The sequence below is a fragment of the Carlito syrichta genome, unplaced genomic scaffold (genome assembly GCF_000164805.1).
Source record: "Carlito syrichta isolate Samal-C Ts95f unplaced genomic scaffold, Tarsius_syrichta-2.0.1 Scaffold307240, whole genome shotgun sequence".
Classification (NCBI taxonomy): Eukaryota; Metazoa; Chordata; class Mammalia; order Primates; family Tarsiidae; genus Carlito; species Carlito syrichta.
In genome coordinates, this window is record NW_007251336.1 from 216,273 (window position 1) to 223,218 (window position 6,946).

Consider the following 6,946-nt stretch of genomic DNA (forward strand, 5'->3'; position numbering starts at 1 on the left):
AGAGTTAGAATCAGCAGGAATTGGTGACCAATTGCATGTGAAGGATGCAATCTGTGAGGCCTGGACTGCCTGGCTGAAGCACGCTATAGATGGTGATGGCCATACAGAGAAACTGGCTGGCATGAAGAGTAAGAGCTCAGCTTGGGATACACTGTATTATGGCAACTCTGAGACATCCAGGAGTTGGCTGACCAGTAGAGAGTTAAAAATACAAGTCTGAAACGTCTCTCTTGGAAGAGAATGCAAGAGCTAGAGATTAAAACTGGGGAGCTATCAACGTATCAGTAGACAAAAAAGACACGGAGTAGAGAGTGTGCATACAGTTTCCTGAATCGGAAATGTTGGCTTGTGACAATTTGATCTTGATATCATCTTTTCATTGGTGTTATTGTTATTATTATGACAAAATATTTTAGTGAGCAGAGACAATTTGCTGGATGTTTGAAGCGGAAAGGACTCGCTCCTGTTCTCTTAGGACGGACATGTCCAGGATAACAATGCTACACAGAATCACAAGACTACAAGAGAGGTGACCCAGCCTTGCCAGACGCTTCAACTTTCCACATTTGATGAGAGATGGAAGAGGAGAACTGGAGACCCCCTCATCTGATCCCCTAGTGTGGTGGTTCTACATCACTCATGCGGCATGCAGCAGACACTGTCAGAGTTTTGCCTTCTCTGCTAGATAGTAAGCTCCTTGAGAACAAGAGCTCTGAGACCATAACGCTTATAAAGCTCTTAGCACAGTGCCTGGCACTCCTTTGATGATGGCTAAACGATTCATTCTTCTTATTCCTTTGAATTCTTGACAAGAGCTACAGGGCACTTTATACACATCAGGTACCAAAAAACCCCATCCATGCGGTTAGGATCAAGAAGCTCGTGGCACTCCGACACTCTTGCCACAAAGCAGTTGCCTTTATTTTTCTTTTCTGTTTCTTTTTCCTTCCTTCCGTCTTTCCTTCCTTTCTCTGCCTTTCCTTTCTTTCTTGTTTTTCTTCTTTCTTTCTATATTTTTTCTGTCGTTCTTTTCTTTTTTTTTTTTTTTTTTGTTTAAACACAGTGCTGGACCCGTAAAAGAAAGTAGAGCGAGCAAGAGAGAGAAAGAAAGAGAAAGGAGATTATCAATCAAGACGAGCTGAGTGGCTGAGTCTTCCAGACTGTTCTCCTTTATAATTTGGAAGCGTGTGCTGTCCATTCCCAAAGTCTGCCCCACAGCCTGGCCCTTGGATAGAAGCGCGGAGGAAAGTTTCTGGGTCAGCAGACCTCCCAGGCAAGGACGCCCCGGCTGCCCCCGCTGCCTCGCCAACACTAAGGCGAGAAGGCCGGCTCGCATGGCTGGGAGACCATCGGCGCCGTCTCCCACCGCCTGGGCCCGCCACACCGCCCAGCAGGTGAGGCAGGTGTTCCGAGGCCCGCTGCCCGCCCGCCCAGCCCCCGCTCGTGCCCGCGCCGCGCCGCGCCGGAGACCGCAGTTCCCTCTGAGATGCCTGATCTGTGTGGCCCGAGTGCTGAGTCGCCCAGCAGCTCGCGCTCCATGTGACTTCAGTTTCCGTCCGTTCCTTCCGCAAGTGCTAAAATAACCTGATGCCCCAGAGAAAGGAGGCAGCCCAGCCCCGCGTGTGGCTGCTCTCGAGGAGGCCGGAGCCCCTGGAGAGGATGCGCCCCGCGGAGCCGCCTGGGCCTGCGGGAGCCGTGAGTATTTCCTGCGTGGGCCCCTCCCCCGTGGGGCCGCCGAGGTGGGCGAGCTCGCGCGAGGCCGGGTGGCAGGAGGTCGGCGTCGTGGCCCGCGGCTCAGGGCTGACGGGAGAGCTGCGGCTTGCTGTGTCGGCGCCGGGTTTGGGGGCCACCCCTCTGAGTGCAGGTGGGAGTACTTCCCTCCAGAAGCACTGAGAGCCGAGAAGGGTGGTGTGGTGGTGTACTGGAAACAACCAGGGCTTCAGAATCAGACGTGGGCTTGAGTCCTGGTTCTTCAGGGAGGGTGTGAGAAGTCAGTAAACTTTTCTGAACCTCAGTTTTCTCATCTGCAAAATGGGAACAACAGTGCTCCCTCCCTGGGTTGGGTGACTGGGTAGAGTAGGAATACTCTGTGAACACTTATGCTGAATTCTTGGATCTCTTTTCCTGCCCACAACGTAGACTGAGCATCCCTATTTCATAGATGGAGAGTTAACAGCAACATATATTTATGGACGTCTCCCATGTGCCAGGTGTTTTCGAGGCCTTGAGGACTCACCCCTGAAGACATGCAAAGCCCCTCCTGCACAGAGCATTTGTCCTCGAGAGATTCCCTAGGGTTCTGTTCCTTGCATCCACAGCTAGTAAGTGTCAGAAGGAGACTAGAAGTCAGGCCCTTCTGACCCCTGGTTGGGACTTTTCTGTAGCCCTCATGGCTTCTCCATGTGGGCTGGGTTCTGAAAGGTCAACACGTATGGCTACATACCTGGGAACTAGACAGAAAGAAGTAAGGCGCCAGCCATGTGGTTTGGTGCTGTCCTCAGAGTGGGGTGCTCTGGACCGGGCTAGGTGATGATTTCTGAAAGCTAGAGATATGAGGAGGAAAAGGGACATTGATACTTAGATCTTATAAAGCCTCACATGCACCTGTAAACCTAAGTGCAGGGATCAGATTATTAGATGGGGGTCTTTTAGTTGCTAATGACAAAAAAACAACTCATATTGGCTTCTCCCCCTGAGAGAGAGTGAACACGTGTCCGATGGTGGCTGGGACCAGAGCTGGGACTGGAGCAGGGGGAGGTAGGGTCCTGTGGGTGGAGCCTCTGGACAGGGCTGGTCGGAGCGGGGCACTTCCAGGGGAGTGAGGGGACCCCACTGTAGGTTTCTTCCTGGTGGACACAGCCTGTTAGGAGCCTGGATGAAACGTTCCAAGTTTATGGAGCCGGCTCGCCACAGTTTCCTGTGCCCCTCTACTTGCTAGCTGTGACTCGCAGACCGCTCCCCTGGATGTTGGTGGCTTGCTGGGCTTTCTAGCCTGGAGACTCATTTATTTTCCCCACATACCCCATCGGCTTGTATGTGGATGCTGGAAAGTTCCTAGAGGGGATTATAAAATTGTGCACCCAGGAAAAAACCTCTTGCTTTTAGGTTCAAAGGCACAACAAAAACCCAACTTCATGAAGAAGGTGCTTTCATCTCATGGGTGCCCTCGTGGGAACTTCATGAAAACCCACATAAACGTTATCCCCCATAGTTTTTAAAGCCATCACCCGAGAGCGGGAACTCCCAGGCAGATAGTAGATTCCTGTTGTCTCTGCCCTGGGGACCTGGGTTGGGGATGCATTGGCCTGTCTGTATCTGGTCTTCAAGACTGTTTTGGAAGAATGCTGCTAGGACTGATGATAACCTGCATTCTGGCTACAGTGTGCATCCACCCTGCAAAGTGTATACACTGGGTTAGCAGACCTTTTGTGGATGAGTAATGTGCCTTACATGCTCAGATCCACTTTCTAGCTGTGTAAGTCAGGAGGGTGGGCTTTCAGCTATGACTGAAAATCACTGTCTTTCTCAGGACTTGCTTGTGTATAACATCCTTACAGGTGTCTTCTCGTGCTGATGCTCATTGATGTGTCATTGCACATTAGTGACAAATATTCATTTTTTTGTCTTTGGTAGAGTCTCTTTACTATACTTGTCCCCCCGCCCCCCGCAAAACCATTCTTCATTATGGAACAAATGTCATGTGCTAAATTTGTGGGGGGCTCTGGGCTGGGGTAGGTGATGATTTCTGAAAGCTAGAGAGGTGAGGAGGAGGAAAAGGACATTGATTTCTGTCTTTATTCCTCAGCTTTGCTTTCCTTTGTGTGGGCTTCGTTATCAAGCAGGTGCTGGAGTTGGTTGTAAAGATGGCTTTCTGTGGCTTCGAATTTATTCCCACCAGTTTGGCATCTGAGGCAGAAAGAGAAAGCCTCTTTTCTATTAGTTCTAGCAGTTATCCTTTGATGGATTCTCATGGGCTAACTTCTGTGATGTGCCTGTTGTTAGGAAAATGGGATGCTCCAATGGGCATCTTGGAGGGGTCAACCAGGAGTTGGGATCAGACCCAAACAAACACGGACTTCTTTTTTTTTATTTTTTGAGTTGGAGTCTCACTCTGTCACCCAGAGTAGAGTGCAGTGGCCACTCCCGGCCACCGTAGCCTCAACCTGCTAGGCTCCGGTAATCCTTCCGCCTCAGCCTTCCAAGTAGCTGGAACTACAGGTGCGCGCTACCACACCCAGCTAATTTTTGACTTATTGTAGAGATGAGGTCTCGCCAAGTTGCCCAGGTGGGTCTCGAACCCGTGGGCTCAGGCAATCCACTCACCTCGGCCTCCCAAAGCGCTGGGATTACAGGCTGAGCCACCGAGCCCGGCTCAAACATGGACCTCTTAAGAAAGGAAGGGGGTTGGTTGCTCACCACTATGGGTGTGCTGAACACCACTAAACTGGTTGCTTAAAGATGCTTAAGATGACATATTTTGTGTTATGTGTATTTTACCACAATTAAACTAAAAAGAAAAAAGAAAGAAATGGGGTGGTTTTCTCAAAGGGGAATTGAGGAGTTGTAACCAGAAGGAGAAATGAATGTGGTTGAAAAAACCAATTTCCAGAGCAAATGGAGTCAGGGGCTGACACCAAGACACGTGTGTCTCTTCTCACTTTAATGCGTGAGTGATTTCAGATGTAACAGAGGGAATGAAGGAGGAAGTAGAACCTTGTCATGGTTCTTACCCATGAGGTGGGCATGGGCTGACACCAGTGATGGGCTCAGTGTGGCCACAGAGCTCTGTGAGGTCACAGGGACTCCCCTCCTTCAGCCCCACCTCGGTCAGGTGCTGTGTCATGTGTTCAAAGTCACTTTCTGCTGCCATCCAAGAAAGATAAGAATTGGGAGGGGGTTTCTCCTCAGGAGATAGCACTTAGGGCTCTGTCTTTTCTCCCTGGCTCTTCTCAGCCAGGACCTGAATGTCAGAGGCAGCCCAGTACCTGCAGGGACTCATCTTGCGGTACATACATCATGTTCTCCCATTAATTTCATGTTGCCCCATTTCAGATGGATGCTGACTCCCCCCTGAACCTCTCTGCTGTCACTCACTCCTCTCCTGGTCCAGCCCTGATCCTCTCAGGCCTCTCCTGCCTTTCAATGTCTCTTCTTGGTCGTCCCACTAGGTGTCAAGGGCGAGCTCTCTCCCTCATCCTGCGGGGTCAGTGGTGAGTGGGTCTTTCTCTGCCTGGCCCAGGTCACCTCCTTCAACTTCAGGCAAGTGAATGATCTCCTGTCACTGCCCAGCCTGGCGCCCTGAGACCTTCCCTTGGGACTCTTCCCATGGCCATTCTCTTGTTCTAGGGTATTGGGTCCTTCATCAGGTCCTTAAACCGAAGCTTCTATTTGACTTCTTATTTCCTAAATCCCTGTTTTTTTTTTCTGGGCTCCCTGGTTCCTTTTGAAGACCTCTGACAGGTCTGCATCTTACCTCCTCCCCGCAAGAGTCTGTGGCCCCGTGATGCACTCAGGTGTGCGATTCAGAATATGAGGCACCACATGGCTCGACACTGACCAGTCAAGAAGTAGCATCCGAGGGGCCTCTGCTGGATCACGTGTCACCTACTGGTTGCTGGATCATGGTGGGGGACCTAGGAGTACCAAGAGAGACCAGGCATCTGGGGTGGGAGCTCATGGGATTGCTGTTTACCAACAAATACATGCCTGTGCACCCCCGGTGAACGTTCACTTGACACACACTGCTCCAGACAGATGCGCATCCAGCACCTGCTCTCTGGGTCTGAACTCAGTTCTGGTTGTGGCTTCACTGAATACAAGCTTATGACTTGAGCAATCTGCTTTGGCCTCTTTGAGTCTAGGATTACTTATGTGTAAGATGAAATAGTAAGCAGGGACTCAAACAAATATTTGTATACCAATTATCTTAGCAGCCCTATTTGCGATAGCCTAAAGGTGGACATAACCTAAATGTGTCTCAGTGGATAAACAAATTGTGCTATATACATACGATGGAGTGTTACTCAGCTTCAAAAAAGAAAGAAATGCCGATACATGCTATGACATGGATAAGCCATGATAACATTAGTTAAATCAGATAAGCTAGAGAGAAAAGGACAACTAGTACATGATTTCACTTATATTAATACTTACAATAGGAAAATTCATAGAGAAAGAAAGAACGGTGGTTACCAGGGGCTGGAAAGGGGGCAGTGGGAAATTATTGTTTAATAGGTATACAGTTTCATGTTACTGAATTGCACATTCAAAAAGGGTTGAAGTGGCAAATTTTTTATTTATTTTTTATTTTTTTTGAGTTGGAGTCTCACTCTGTCACCCAGACTGGAGTGCAGTGGCCGCTCCCGGCCACCGCAGCCTCGACCCGCTGGGCTCTGGCGATCCTTCCGCCTCAGCCTTCCAAGTAGCCGGAATTATAGGCATGCACTACCACGCCCAGCTGATTTTTGATTTATTGTAGAAATGAAGTCTCAGTGCCCAGGCAGGTCTCGAACCTGTGGGCTCAGGCAATCCACAAACCTCAGCCTCCCAAAGGCGCAGGATTACAGGCTGAGCCACCGAGCCTGGCTTGAAGTGGCAAATTTTATATATATTTTAGTGTAAGAAAAATGGAAATAATAATGCCTACTACATAGAACTATTGCAAATATTACATGTTGTAAATATTAGATGTCTGTATGAAGCCTTTGCAACCTCAAGTGCTATTTAATTATTGACCAATAGCATTAAGTTATAATCCAATTCTCTTGGTTTTATACAAAGATTGAATAAAACTCTTTTTTTGAGTTGGAGTCTCACTCTGTCGCCCAGGCTGGAGAGCAGTGGCACACTCCTAGCCCCTGAAGTCTCAACCTGCTAGGCTCCAGCAATCCTTCCGCCTCAGCCTTCCAAGTAGCTGGAACTACAGGCACGCGCCACCATGCCCGGC

The 6,946-nt window shown here is 49.4% G+C and overlaps 1 protein-coding gene across 1 annotated transcript in view; it reads left to right on the forward strand.

Moving 5' to 3' along the window:
* Positions 1–1,515: 1,515 nt before the first annotated feature.
* Positions 1,516–6,946, forward strand: part of NRROS (negative regulator of reactive oxygen species) — a 33,744-nt gene continuing 28,313 nt past the window's right edge. Inside the window, exon 1 of the mRNA XM_008064230.2 lies at positions 1,516–1,695. The gene's annotated coding sequence lies outside the window, so the exon portion shown is untranslated. The remainder of the gene's footprint in view (positions 1,696–6,946) is intronic.